This window comes from Takifugu flavidus, chromosome 2 (genome assembly GCF_003711565.1).
Source record: "Takifugu flavidus isolate HTHZ2018 chromosome 2, ASM371156v2, whole genome shotgun sequence".
Lineage (NCBI taxonomy): Eukaryota > Metazoa > Chordata > Actinopteri > Tetraodontiformes > Tetraodontidae > Takifugu > Takifugu flavidus.
The window spans coordinates 1,974,671-1,988,495 of NC_079521.1; positions in this window are offsets into that span (position 1 = coordinate 1,974,671).

The window sequence follows — 13,825 nt, forward strand, 5'->3', positions numbered from 1 at the left end:
GTGCTTTTTGCTGCTTCTGCCCCACTCACCCCACCTCTTAGCCTGTTTTTGTGCAGGCAAATTATGCTTCAAAATAAAACAAGTCATTTTCCCCCATTTTGGTAATGCAGGTTATAAAAAAAAAAAACCCTCAAATTTACGCTCAAGACCGCGAGACTTGGCAGGTTTTCAAGTTCCTAACATTTACGTAACATTTGGGTGTTTAGAGATGGTGATGGGTAGCTCTGGCAAACACTGAGTGCTTCAGACAATGGAACAAGTTTGTGTTTTTTTAAAAAAACCTCTTATTTGATACATTTTCAAAAATGACTAAAATTGTGCTTTATCATTCTTGGGGTGTGTGAGCTGAAGAGAGAATACTTTTTATCCATTTATTCAACATTTGCATTCAGCCAAACAACATCAAACATTATAGAAAATCATGGAAAGGGTGTGAAAATGTACAGTTGTACGCGTTATTATATGTGTTATAAACACAATGTAAGTTTACATCCATCCACACCGCTGTTTTTGTGCGGTTGTTGTAATTCTACAATTGGCCACAAGAGGGCAGCAGAAGCCTGCTAATGTCTGGCTGGAGAACGAGACAACCCAAACCTCTCACAAGACTAACTGACATCCCATCACATCAGGCTGCAGCCAATGGAGCTCTGTTTAGTTGAATTGCACCTCAAACTAAACGACCCAAACTTCCTAAGGCACCGTGAAAAGCTGCTAGTAGAAAAAACAAGTTTATGGTGCAGGAATCAAAGAACCTTCGTGAATTGAAAGACAGAACAGTCATAGAAATCCGTGCCACTCTTCAGACAAACAGGGTTTGATATTCCTACAGGCTACATTAGTTTTAAATTTCAGATTGGGTGGGGGGGGGGGGGGGGGTGACGCTTGTGGGTGAGAGGAAGAGGAAGGAGGGAGTGAGGGTGATTTGTCAGCAGACTGCATCAAGCCTCCGTAGGCACCAAGGAGAAAAGGCTGATGTTCAGATGTTCCACACCAGCACTAATAATGCCAATAACTCATAATGCTGTCGGCGCGTTTGGATGCACGGAGGAGCAATTTAAACCACCGCAGTGTGTGTGTGTGTGTGTGTGTGTGTGTGTGTGTGTGTGTGTGTTGCAACGTGTTGCTTGAAATGAATGAGTGACCTCTGCCTGCAGATGCTCACTGATCAATACTTCAGTGATGTAGCGTCTGAGAAACCTCGTTAATGAGTCTGATCATCTTTTGGGTACTTTTGCAGTAGCAGAATCCCATATTTAAATATTACCAAAACAATAATTAAGTGCATCGCAATAATAACACAACGGCAGCCATTTTGCTAAGTTTGACGAACTTCTTTCTTGGTGTTGTTCTATTTCTCTGACCTTTGACCCCCAGTCTGCTTTCATACACTTGTGAAATAAGCCGACCTTATTATTTTAAAGATAACAATCAAAGATTCTGACACAGAATCTCATTAAAGGGGGTATATTAATGATGTCGCAGCCCACTGACGACACTTTTATCGCACTTCCGTTCCCCCCGTGAGAGAAACAGCCTCTTTTCTTCCTGACACATTGAAACGGGCCGAGAATAAGCTGTCAAAAGTTCTGCCCGAATTTCCGACTTCACTATTTGTAAATCACAGTTTAATTAAAGGCAGGATTAGGGAGGAATTACCGGGATTAATAAGGATTGACAGCCGACGCAGCGAAGCCACAGTTGATGCGGTGGTAATAACAACCCGCCGAACCAGAGGCTGCATCTCATGTTAACGCCACTTTTGGAGCCTCATTTAATCACGTGTGTTTCACAGGTTCGGATCGTGGCCCCCTGAGCTGGAACAGACTGATTGGCAGATTATAAATCAGGCTGTGACGCCCGGGGCTGATTAGTGAAGATTAATGTGCCTAAAGGCAAGAAGGGTGACGCAATACTGGACGTGCTGGTTTTCTTACTTCTGTATTACATTATAACAGCACTAGCTGACCTCAGATGTGACGCGAGATGATAGGGTGTCGTTGAGGTAAAAGCTTCCCTCTTCCGCTCGCCATAAAAGCGTGAGATGTTTGCGGTGGCTGCTCTGTGGTCCTGGATGGGATGGGATGTCCTGCTGCGGGTTTGTCTGAGAACTCTGGTGCGCCGAGCTGAACCTCCTCACAGCCCGGGGGATACCGTATCACTCCGCCCAGACCGGGTTGCTAGCATGACTCTCTCGGTGCCATTAGAAACACCCTTTCATGGAGTCTGATGGACGGGAGATGTTCTCCTTACTGGTACCAACAGACCACAAGTGTTCTCACTTCAGTGGATATGAGGAGCTGCTTCTATTTAGTGCTAATAAATTAGCTTATTTTAGCAAGACACGGTTTAAAATCACCTTTTTTGTGGCTGCTGCAGCTCTGACCATGTAAAGAGGTGCAGAACATGCTTCCCCTGACCAATTCGCTGACTTACTGAAGCGGCAGCAGCAGAAGCAGCAGCTCACACCCCCACTAACAGCTTCCTCTTTAATAAATTAGAAGAAGCAATCACGCCTCCATTACCCTTCAGCCACACTTGCACAAGGCGAAAACACAGCCGGAAAATGTTGCCGCTCCGATTAAATATGAGAACAAGAGCTCAGCCGCCTGTTTCTGCCTCCGAGTGTGAAAGGTTACAGGCTGGTGACGTCTGCACCTGAAATCACGATTCAAAGAATGGATCTTTGACAGACGTTCTCCTACGCACACGATGACAGTCACGACTCCTGAAGTGGATTTATGGAAATATGGTGACTGTAGACGCCTTGGAACCCCTTTTCTACAGGTTGTCAGTCTCACAGGTCGGGCTGGTCAGAAGAAACATGACATAATATTCATTTTCCTATGTTCTTTGTATTACTGGTTCCATTATTTTGGACCTTTATGCATATAATGATTTAAGAAAAGCACAAAAAGGACTCATTAACTCCTGAGGAGTGGATGGAAATAGGTTGTGTACTAAAATTTCCCTGAAACCTGAGGCGTTTGTGTGATTGCATTCATCTGCTGAACAGGGCAGACGGTGAATGGATGGACTTCCACCAGCCACTGGTGCTGTGCGCCGCATGCTAATCGGATGTGGCGGCATTGTCATCAGCCCTTCCTCTCCCCACTTCCTACTTCCTGTCTTACCGCTGACGATGCAAACCTGGAATATTCCTCAGTGAGCTGCTGAGAATGAAAATGTTTCATTCTCTTTTCGTCTTGGATCTCTCTCCTTTTTAATGTCTTTTCCCAAAATGACAGGAGAAAAATCCAAACTTCCCATCAATAAATAAGGTTAAATATAATATCATAATTAAAACAGCAGCATCCATTAACAAATATAAAAGAAAACATGAAAGTAGAACTGAGCAAATGATGGATGAATAGAACACAATAGCATTTATTGCTATTTTCACGAGTAAACCAAAGCACAGGAACGTCGGAATTGTTTTGCTCTCACAAAGTCACGCTAAAGGAAATGAAAGACCAAACAGATGCTTGATATAATCACCAAAACAGCGCTAAAATGTCTACAAAAGTGTCAATGCTGCAAGCTGCGGTGGTACACTGTAAAGAAATAAGTAAATGTATGTAAAAATAAATAGCAAAGTGGCTAATCGCTACTGAGTGCTGCCCATCATAAATAATGCACATCTTGAGGGAGAGCTGATAGTTTCCACTCCTCCACTGGTGGCTGGGGAGAAGCTGCCGTGGAAACGGGCCCTGTGGGTTTTGATGCTCATTTTGCATCCTGAGTCTACCCACTTGAACAGGTTGTGTGCCGGGTTTGGACCCCCTCTGATGGCTGAGCAGTGGCAGCTTGGAGAGCACAGGTGTGACACAGCATCACCTGTACTCTAAAGGACAAGGAACACCCTGAGCCACTGGAGGCAGAAGGGACACCGGGAAGACGAAGAGCCCCGAGGGCCGGTCGAAGGCCGTCCTCAGCCATCGGCTCTGCCTCCACCCTGCAGCATCACGGGTTTCCTGGAAGTAATGGGACATGATTTTTGCAAGATATCGGTCCTGTAATTAGCTGATCACAGGTTGAAGTGGGTGGTGGCGGAGGAGCAGCAAGCTAAAGCAGGTCAGAAAGACTGGTGACGTGTGGGCAGGTACCACAAACACAGGAGAGACACTTCAACAGGAGGGCTCGTATCTAATGCAAGCTAACATTGGTGTGTTTTGGTCTGTAGCCCCGCCCCTCTGCTGATCCACCAATCAGGAATCCAGTACAGCTTCGGCGCCCAGGTGGCCAGTTACCACTGAGCTTCCAGATCACAAATATCTGATGAGCCTAAAGCAAAAAGGCCTCCTTATGATTCCCAAACATACAACAGAATTTGATCTGTTCTGTGAGTGGCGGCTCGCTACCGGAGGGACATTTGGCTGCAAATATTATTTCAGATTTTTTTTTAAGTGTCAGTTGTCACCCAGAGGACAGTGGAGCAGTGAAGCAGCGGAGCCTGGAGGGTGTGTGTGTGTGTGTGTGTGTGTGTGTGTGTGTGAGTGAGTGAGTGAGTGAGCCAATGCATCATACAGTGTTTGAGCTGACAAGATGATCCGAAAATCCACGCCAGTGCAGAAAGACTCCAGTCACTGTAATTACAAGCAATGTCAACAATAATCCATCTGGAATCAAGGCAACAAGTCGAGCAATAATCCCATCAAGCCAGAATTAGAAGAGACCGACGGGGAAATGGATGAAGAGCGAGCGCAGACACCGACTGCCTCTCCTCCCTTGTTTCCTCCAGTAAAATTGTATTAGCGGGCCGGACGTCTGAGTGCACGTTGTCTCCCCAGACGGAGCAACAATATGCCGAGTTTACAGCATGTTTGTGCGCCCCTTTATGCAGCGTCCGGACCCGTGAGCACGCTCAGGCTGACACCTGTTGTGTCTGCTTTCCACACGCGCACTAACGACTTTTTTACCGCCGTTTTTACCTTTTGACCTGCACCTTTCTAGTGTTTACTTTAGTTTTTTCTTGAGTTTTTAGCTTTATGTAAAAATCCCTTAGAGAATCCAGTCAATTTCCATTTTTGCCCTGGATACATTCATTGAGGACATTAAAAGGAACATCAATTGATCTTGTTGCATAAGACAATATCTTATTACACCTTAATAACAGCCAGACAGATTCCCTTTGATGGACTGCCACTTAAAGCTTGATCAATGGCTCAAATGGCCACATGCCAGGATGTCTGCTGTTTTTTTGGGACACTTTATCCCTCTGTTTTGAGAGGAATTCGGACATTAAGTGCCGAAAATGAAAGAGGCAGCAGAGGACAAACAAGCGGGATTCAAACTGGAGAGCTCATGGACGTCCTCTTCGTACTAGTTGTCACTTGTCCAAAATTTCCACACTTGGAATAGTCAGTGCAAATAAATCAGCTGACACACCTGAATATGAATGAGACTCGCCAGTGTGTGTGTGTGTGTGTGGGGGGGGGTTGCTGCGAGGAAAACACACTCTTCTTGTGCACCACCAATGGTGGGCACAGCTGGCATCCATTTTGTTTCTCGGCCAGGCTGAACCCTGGAGCCTGGACACTGTCTGATGGTCACGTCAGATGCTTTATCTAATGCCTAATTCCTTATTTTGGGGGCCAATTCGTTTGACTTTGAAGACCCATCCACAATTCTCCTTCTTCACCAGCACAGGCACGCGCTGCTCCGTCCTCCTCTGTTAACCTTCCATGTCCCATCTTTAGGGACGTTCATTTAATATGGCGGCTCAGTTCTGAATGCTAATTGCTTCCCATTCTCAAGCTGTACAATATCAGCAGTGGAGTACGCTGCGTGAGTGTGTGTGTGAGTGTGTGTGTGTGTGTGTGTGTGTGTGTAGGAGTCTGGGTGGACAGTCTACAGTTCCATTAGCCTAATGGAATTTCTATTAAATTAAACCCCACCCCCACCCCAAATCACATTAGTGTTCTTATCTCCTTTGTGGAACCTGTGTGTGTGTGTGTGTGGGGGTGGGGGGTGGGGGGTGGGGGGGGGGGGGGGGGGGTGGTGGTAGTGGACAGGAAAAGGCCCATAAATACAGAGATGCAGGATGAATGAATAAGAATGAAAATGAGCCACGGAGATGGAGCAGTATCTCCAAGCTGCTTCCTCAAGGTCACTTTTCTTGAATGAAGCAAAACAAAGTTTACTGATGGGTGATTTTAAGACCTGCGACGACAATAAACATGGAACACACATCATTTGGACTTCAAATTTCATGACAATTGCAAATCCACACAATTCCATAAACAACTCACCTTTTTTTTTTAAAAGCAGGAACATTCAGAACTCGATTGATTTAATAGGAACACTTGGACTGCAAAGATGCTTCCAGGTGACATCAGACACCATCTATCAATTCAATTCAATTCATTACAGAACTCCAGGACCCGACCCCCAGCAAGTAGTAACAGTGGCAGGAACAAAACTTCCCATTAACAGGAAGAAACCCTGAGCGGATCCAGGCACATATGGGAGGAAGGGGGGGCTCCTGCTGCTTTAAGGACTGATAAGACACCCAAGACCTGACCCGGATTCCTGGTTTCTCTCTGTTGAATTCAGCCAGAGTAGTTTTGAAGTAGTCATAATCCACTTTCTCCTCAACAGTCCAATCGTATCAATTCGAGCAGGTGTGTTGACCACACACAACCTGGAGAAGTACCCTTTGTGGGTACTTCTGTCCTTGTGTCCTTTTAGCCACCTACATTTAAAGAGCTTTCTGGGCTGTTTTCCAGGAGATGAGCGGAAACTTTGGACTCTTAGTCATCACCTTGGAAGGTTCTCTCACAGAAGCTCAGCATAGCTCACTGGCACGATGATATCTTCACTCCAACACTGCACAAATATCGCTGTCGCTGTCATCCAGCCCAACATCTGTTCATACTGAGGAATTTGTGGTATCAATCTCCAATCAAATCAAATCAAATCAATCTTTATTTATATAGTATATGAATATATTTCCAGAATCCCAGGGCCTGACCCCAGACAAGCAACAGTGGCAAGGAAAAACTCCCCTTTAACAGGAAGAAGAAACTTGAGCAGGACCAGGCTCATGTAGGGGGACCCTCCTGCTGATGGGGGGGGGGGGGGGGTGGGGGGGGGGGGGGGGGGGGGGGGGGGGTTAGAGGACACTTAGAGAGAGAATAAACCACCGGTACTCCTGTACTGGAAACCTGCTCAGATTAAAATGCAGAAAAATGTCATACGCTGTTCGGTGAAGCTGCCGGTCAGGATTTCTCTTGACTTTACGGGTCTTTAGTGAAGCCAGCGCAGCCCTCTTTGGCTCCTCATCCTGTGCCATGGCCCTAATTGACCCTCCTTAGCCCTGGAGGACTCGGTTTGACTCCAGCATGATTCATTCCACGCTGCTCACTGCCTGCAGGAGCCTGCATTAAGCACGGCATGGATGACATCACTCCTAAACCTAGACACCCATCCCTTTAGTTTTCATCGCATTTGAGCAGGCTGATTGTGAAAAGATCTTCACACGAGATTAAAGGAAAGGGTCTGATGTCAGATCCTGTTTGGGCTTCTGTATACATGTGCAGAGTTTCTGAGAGGTTCTGTGCTTTAATGGCCAATAACATAACCGAGTTGTGCATAAGTGTGTCGGGAATCAGTGAAGCCGATGACCACCTACACGACCACTTAAGCCTTCAACTTCAACAATTTCCCCTATGTTTAAAGTTCACCATCAATCAGATGCTCACACACCCTCTAAACACCCACAGAGAGTGTGAAGAACAGCCCCAGAAGCCCACTTAAAACCAACTGGCCACGTTTCCATGAGGTGTAATAAATAAGGGGAATAACCACCGACCTCCTCCTGGATATTGCAGGGCTGACATCAACCTGCAGGCCAAGAGTGAGCAGGACCCCGACTGGCTCATCCCCAATCAAACCAAAGCCTGGGAAGAAGAAGAAGAAGCTGGGATAGTTCTTAGGGATAAAGGAGGAGCGGGAGAAGATGTGGTGATGAAGACTCCTGCCAGATGTTGGAAACAGAAAGTTGCTGTACGAGGGAGCCCAGGAATTATGGCCCCACTCCACTCATATTCTTTTATTCTCTTTTACGCTACATGTTTAAACACTGAAGAAGAAAAAACAGACATTTCATTGGTGGTCTTTTATTTTGGCGTTCATGTCCCCAGGTATCAGGACGAGCCGTTGCTGATGGAGACAGACAGGGATGGACACTCGCCATCCTGAGACAATGTGTCCCTGGAATGTATAATTATCCGTGTGTGCCGTCTGTGTGCCTTTGTGGATGAGCGGGTGTGTTTCAGTGTGTGTGTATGTGCGGCGGTGGGTGTGTGCAGGCGACAGTGAGCTATTAGCTTACTTTAAATGAAGGTCTGTATCAGCAGCAACTATTCTAATAATGACCACTTTGGTGACAGACATACTAATGCACTAGTGGCGTCTGTCCTGTGTGTGTATGTATGTGTGTGTGTGTGTGTGTGGGTGTAAATACCTCACTGATGATCCAAGGTGACACGGTCCTTCTCTGCGGACATCCCTGATGAGGCACTTTTGGCAGCGATAGTGTTTCTCTGTTTTGCTGAGCACTGTTGGCACATCCACTGGCGGTTCTGGCGGTTCTGATGGTTCTGGTCATTATATATCCGACCTCCCGCCGTCAATGTCAAACATTTCCGTTTGTCATGATGTGGAATCATGTGTGCCGCTGTTTTGCTCTCGCTGGACTTCTGAAGAAGAGTTGCTTGTTGAATAAATGACTTTTTAGAGACGTGTCGTTTGGATTATTTTAGAATTCACTGATTTACTCAGCTTATTTAAGTCATTTTTTACATCCCTCCGAGCTCTTGGGCTCTTCTCAACCAAGTCTTTCCAGATCTTTTCAAGCTTGATTACCATTTGTTGCTACTGATTCTTTTCAGAACTCAAGAACTTATAATCATATATTCTTTGAAATGACGATGGCACCGGTCCCTAACTGGTTGCTCTAGTTGCTCCGGACCTACTCTCTTAAAACCACATCAACCAGCCAGTTTTGTAGGTTTGCTACTAAAAGGCCGTAATTCTTTGTTGTTTTTGAAGATTTTGCTCCATGTTGACCTGAGAGCATCACACGGCTGCTGCAGATCTGCCAGCTGCTCTGTGATGTGAAGCTCCTGATCCCCACAGCCCTGAATCTACTGGATTCAGATCTGGTGACTCTGGTGGAGGCCACTGGAGGAGAGTCACCTCATTGTCGTGGTCCAGAAACCAGTGTGAGATGTGACATCATCCTGCAGGAAGTAGCCATCAGAAGATGGTCCACTGTGGTCATGAAGGGACAAACATGGTCAGCAACAACACTCAGGGAGGCTGTGGTGCTTAAATGATGCTCAGTTGGTACTAAGAGACCCAAAAAAGGGCCAGGAAAATACCCCCCCCCCCCCCACACACACACACACACACACACACACACACACACCAATAAACCAGCATGAGCAGCCTGAACCCTTGGTAGAGGGAATGATGGACCTATACTACGTTGTTTAAGCCAGTTTCTGGCCAGAGGTCCTGTTGCCTTTCTATCATCTCAAACCAGTCTGCTCATTCTCCTCTGGACTAAAAGGCAGATTAAAAGTAGATTTTTAGACTTGAACATTTTAGTGCTACAAACGAGGCTGATATGGACAGAATCTTTGCTTCCAAAGATTCGGAGCAGATGTTGAAGGGGCTCTGTCACCTTCATCAGCGGACACCCACCTATTTACATAAGAGTGGATAATAGATAATAGTACATAATGACTGACATGAAACGAAGCCTGGAACGCCTTCTGAGGCCAGGCCGGGGGAACGCTGGACTCCAATTATAAACATCAGAACGTGAGTCTTAAACATGAGAATCAACTTTATAACTAAGGGAAATAAAGAGAGACATCTCTGGATTATCCAGTCAAACATCAGACGCTGGAGCTGATACGTTCCACTTCATTTACATACTGGACCATTAGATTTTAATTTGCTTTAAATGTGCATTTGAAGTCAAAGCCATTTGAAAGAACTAGTGTCAGCAGGGGCCTGGCTCTGAGGGCTTTTGCTCACTCTTTTTCCTGACTTTCTTTCTTCACATTTCCTTTTCATGCGAATCAGTGAGCCGGCACAGCTTAACTTTGAGGAGGCCATCTGAAGAACCCTCACGGCCCCGGGCAGGATCAGACGTGGAGGTTCAAACGGAGGGAGAGCAAACTGGTGTCAATGGAACAGCACAAGTGATAGCAGAAGATGAAGGTGGCAGAGAAGTGGTTCTGCCGTTAGAAGGATGGAAATGGGGAATAATTGCAGGAGAGATGCAAAAATGTGTGTGTGTGTGTGTGTGTGTGTGTGTGTGTGTGTGTGTGTGTGTGTGTGTGTTATATGACTATTGCACACAGAAAATGGAGGATTGAATTCAGTTAAATTCCTGCTTTAATCACCCTGGAAATGTTTTTTTTTCTCAGCAATCACATTGTTTTAGATCAGGCATGGGCAAACTAAGGCCCGAGGGCCACACGCAGCCCATTAAACGTTTTAATCCGGCCCGCCAAACTTGAGAAATTAAATGAATAAACCTTGTTAATGTTAAATTTTCACTGCAATTCTGGTGTTTTCCCACTAGAAAAAAGACAGTCAGGAGGAGAGTGATGGTGATATCCTGAAGGATAACAGAACTTTCAGTGCTTTAAAATAGAAATGGTTATTAATTTTTTTAAAAAGGCACATTTTATTCATTTGATTTTAAGTCTTTTAAGACTCATTCCAAAGTCATATATTTTGTTGTAATGCTTCTCTTCATTTTCATTTGAAATTAAAGCACATGTTTTCTCCATATCCCAAGATGTGTATTTTTTCTCCAATGAGGTGAGGTTACCAAAGCACTCCATCCATCCATCTGCTCCTGGTCCGGCCCCTTTGTCAAATGTTAGAACCCATTGTGGCCCACGAATCAAAATGTTTGCCCACCCCTGTTTTAGATGAACAGGACGCGAACTTGTGGGACATCTTCCTGCTCAGAGACCAGAACAAAACCCCAAAACCTGCAATAATAACTGCACTAGCACAACAAAATATAACACCAGAGTCATTTAAGAGGAGTGGAAAGATTTGTAACATTGTTGTCGGTGTCCCAATCAAAGTGAAGTCCTCAGACCATATATAAGCAGTCATTGACAACATAACAGAGTTACTCTAGGCCGCGTGTGGAGATTGTTGAATTAATGTCGCTCCTCCACTCCTGGAGTTTCTACGTGGGCTTCAAGCGACGCCGTTTTTAACGCTGCCTGTTTTCAGGTGGCCTGATAAAACCGTGGTCTCACTGCAGCTGCTGGAAAACATGACGGCATCGTGTCATCGTGTCTCGCCGTGTGGCCCCACAAATGCTGCTCCCCGCTGTTCTCTGGCAGCTCAACACAGCGTAGGTGCGGCTGGAGGTGAGCGAGCCCGGCTACACCTGTCAGACCTCGGTCCAGCCGCCTCTGAATGAAGGACAGATGTCCACAGGACAAGAATCAGCGGACGCAGCGACAGTGACGTGGATGGAGATCTCTTTGACTTTGGAGTCTGAGCACTGAACCAGGGCTCTGCTAAAAATAGCTCAAGGGGACAGAGATAGTTCCATAAATAAATGACAAATAGGTGCTATCCTGCTGTTTAAACTGTCATTTCTTTAGAGTTAAAGGGAGTATGCAGTTCTCAGGACAGCTGAGACTGTCCCCCTTAAGGAATTCAAAGAGGAGTTAGTTGTAATACATGATTATTACATAAAGCAGTGATCAGCTGGGACAGTGATCCGCTGTGTGGCGGCTAACTTTAGCACAGATTCTTGCAGTTCCAGAGTCTGGGTCACTACAAGCCAGGGCCTGTCTGTACAGAAGAGGCACATGACTTATCTGGGATCAGTTTGAGCTGAGCGCTGGACATAAAGCATGTTGGTTAAGTCCTGAGGACGGTGGAGAGCCCAGCAGAGCAGCGTTTTCTCCTCGGATTAAAGCGTGAAAGTTGGAACCAGGTGAAGCAGAACCGCACCCAACCTGAGGTGGACCCTGCTCTGATCTGGGATCCAAAGCTGTACACATCTGTGAAACACTTGTTAGCATATGGGAACGCCGCTTGTGTCTACGAGACAGGGTACGAGACACCGGCGGGTTTCTGGAAGTGGTTCCACACAATGACAGCGTCAAGTGATCGTTTTAAGGTTGCTAAAAGGTTAATGACATCAGACGGCGCGTCCTGGCAGTGATCATGAGGTGATCAAGTGATCAAGCTGGATGTACTGGGATGTAACTGGGAAAAGGAACCAGCTGAAACCACCAGTGTTTGTACTTCCAGCTGGAGACAGAGACCATCTTCACAGCTGGCTCAGGATGCGGTCCCCCTCGCATCCACGCAGATGCACGTGCCAGGTGTCCCTTGTGATGTTTTGCTCATTAACTTTATTACATCCCATAGTTTTATGGGCTTTCTCTGGCACTTGTTATGATAATAGGTTTACCATAAGTATGAAGCCAGACTGAGCACGTTCCCCTTAAGCTAACGCTGTAAACACACGTGGATTCACACCAAGACAGATTTATGGTACAGCTGGGGGGAAACATGTCACATCAAACACACACGCACACACACTCTCACACACACACACACACACACTCACACACACACAGCAGGGTTGTATTACAGATCACTGGCACATTTCACTTTTTCTATACAACAAATGGTGAAACAGTTGATGTGAGGAGAATCTAATAACAAAGTTGGAGTAAGTGATGCACACGAGCACCGCTTGTGTCACATGCACATCTGGCATTTTAATTTAAAGTCGCTCAACGGATCTTATGAATCTTGAGGTGATAAAATATGGGCCAGTTATGTTGGTTTAACTGTACAGTGTTGAACACGTGGACAGAGAGGCTGCTGTCCTGGTGGGACCCGTCCACGTCCAGTCCATTTGTCTGTCTCCACACTTTCACACTTCAGACGGCGTCCAAGAATTTTTTTAAAAAAGCAAATATTATTTCATTGCAAACCCAAAAAAGTCTTTTTCTGTTTTTCTGTTTTTTTGGTGCACCTGCAGCTCTTCTTAATTGTTGTTGAATGTTAATTTATGCATTCTTGGCGTGTGTGGGAGCGCACGTTTGTGAGTGCTTGCAGGTGTTGTTTGCGCTCCGATGCTTCAGTCCAGCTGGGTTCTCTGCGTACCACCGGGCCGAGCACATGGCGCTTCAATCTCGTTTTACACGGGGAGAAAAGGCTGAGTTTGTGCTTCAAAAGAACCCCTCGCTCCTCGTTCAGTCCTTATCTGCTCTCTCGAGTCGAGATTCGGGATATTACAGAGAATGGCTGCCATTGCCGTCCTCTCATATGGATCCGGAGGTGCCGTTTCACACAGGTGCAGCACCTACAAACTCCTGCTGGTCATGTTTTAGAGGGTTTTTCAGCCACATGTGACAGTAAACTTTCTCTTTTTATTCCCCCCTAAACACCAACTCTCCTGGTTTTCCTGCCCCGCGGTGCTGAGCAAACACTGGTCGTCATTCCCGACAGGAGTGTGTCCACGCCCTCGGCTGTGTGAGCGGGTGTGTGTGCCAAATCTATCACCAAATCACGCTGGTCTGACTTCCATTACGGCTCCAGATGTTAGCGTTACCTCACTGTCAAACAATGAAATCGAGGAGGAACTGGGTTTGTCGTTTGGTTTATGGGGGGGAATTTAGACTACATCACATCCTCATGGCGATGGTCTGACCCTGTACACACACACCAGCATGTGGTTTTACCATCAGTATGTTTCGGGCTCGGTGATCCGCTGGGCTGAACCTGACCTGGGACTGGCGCTCCATTACAG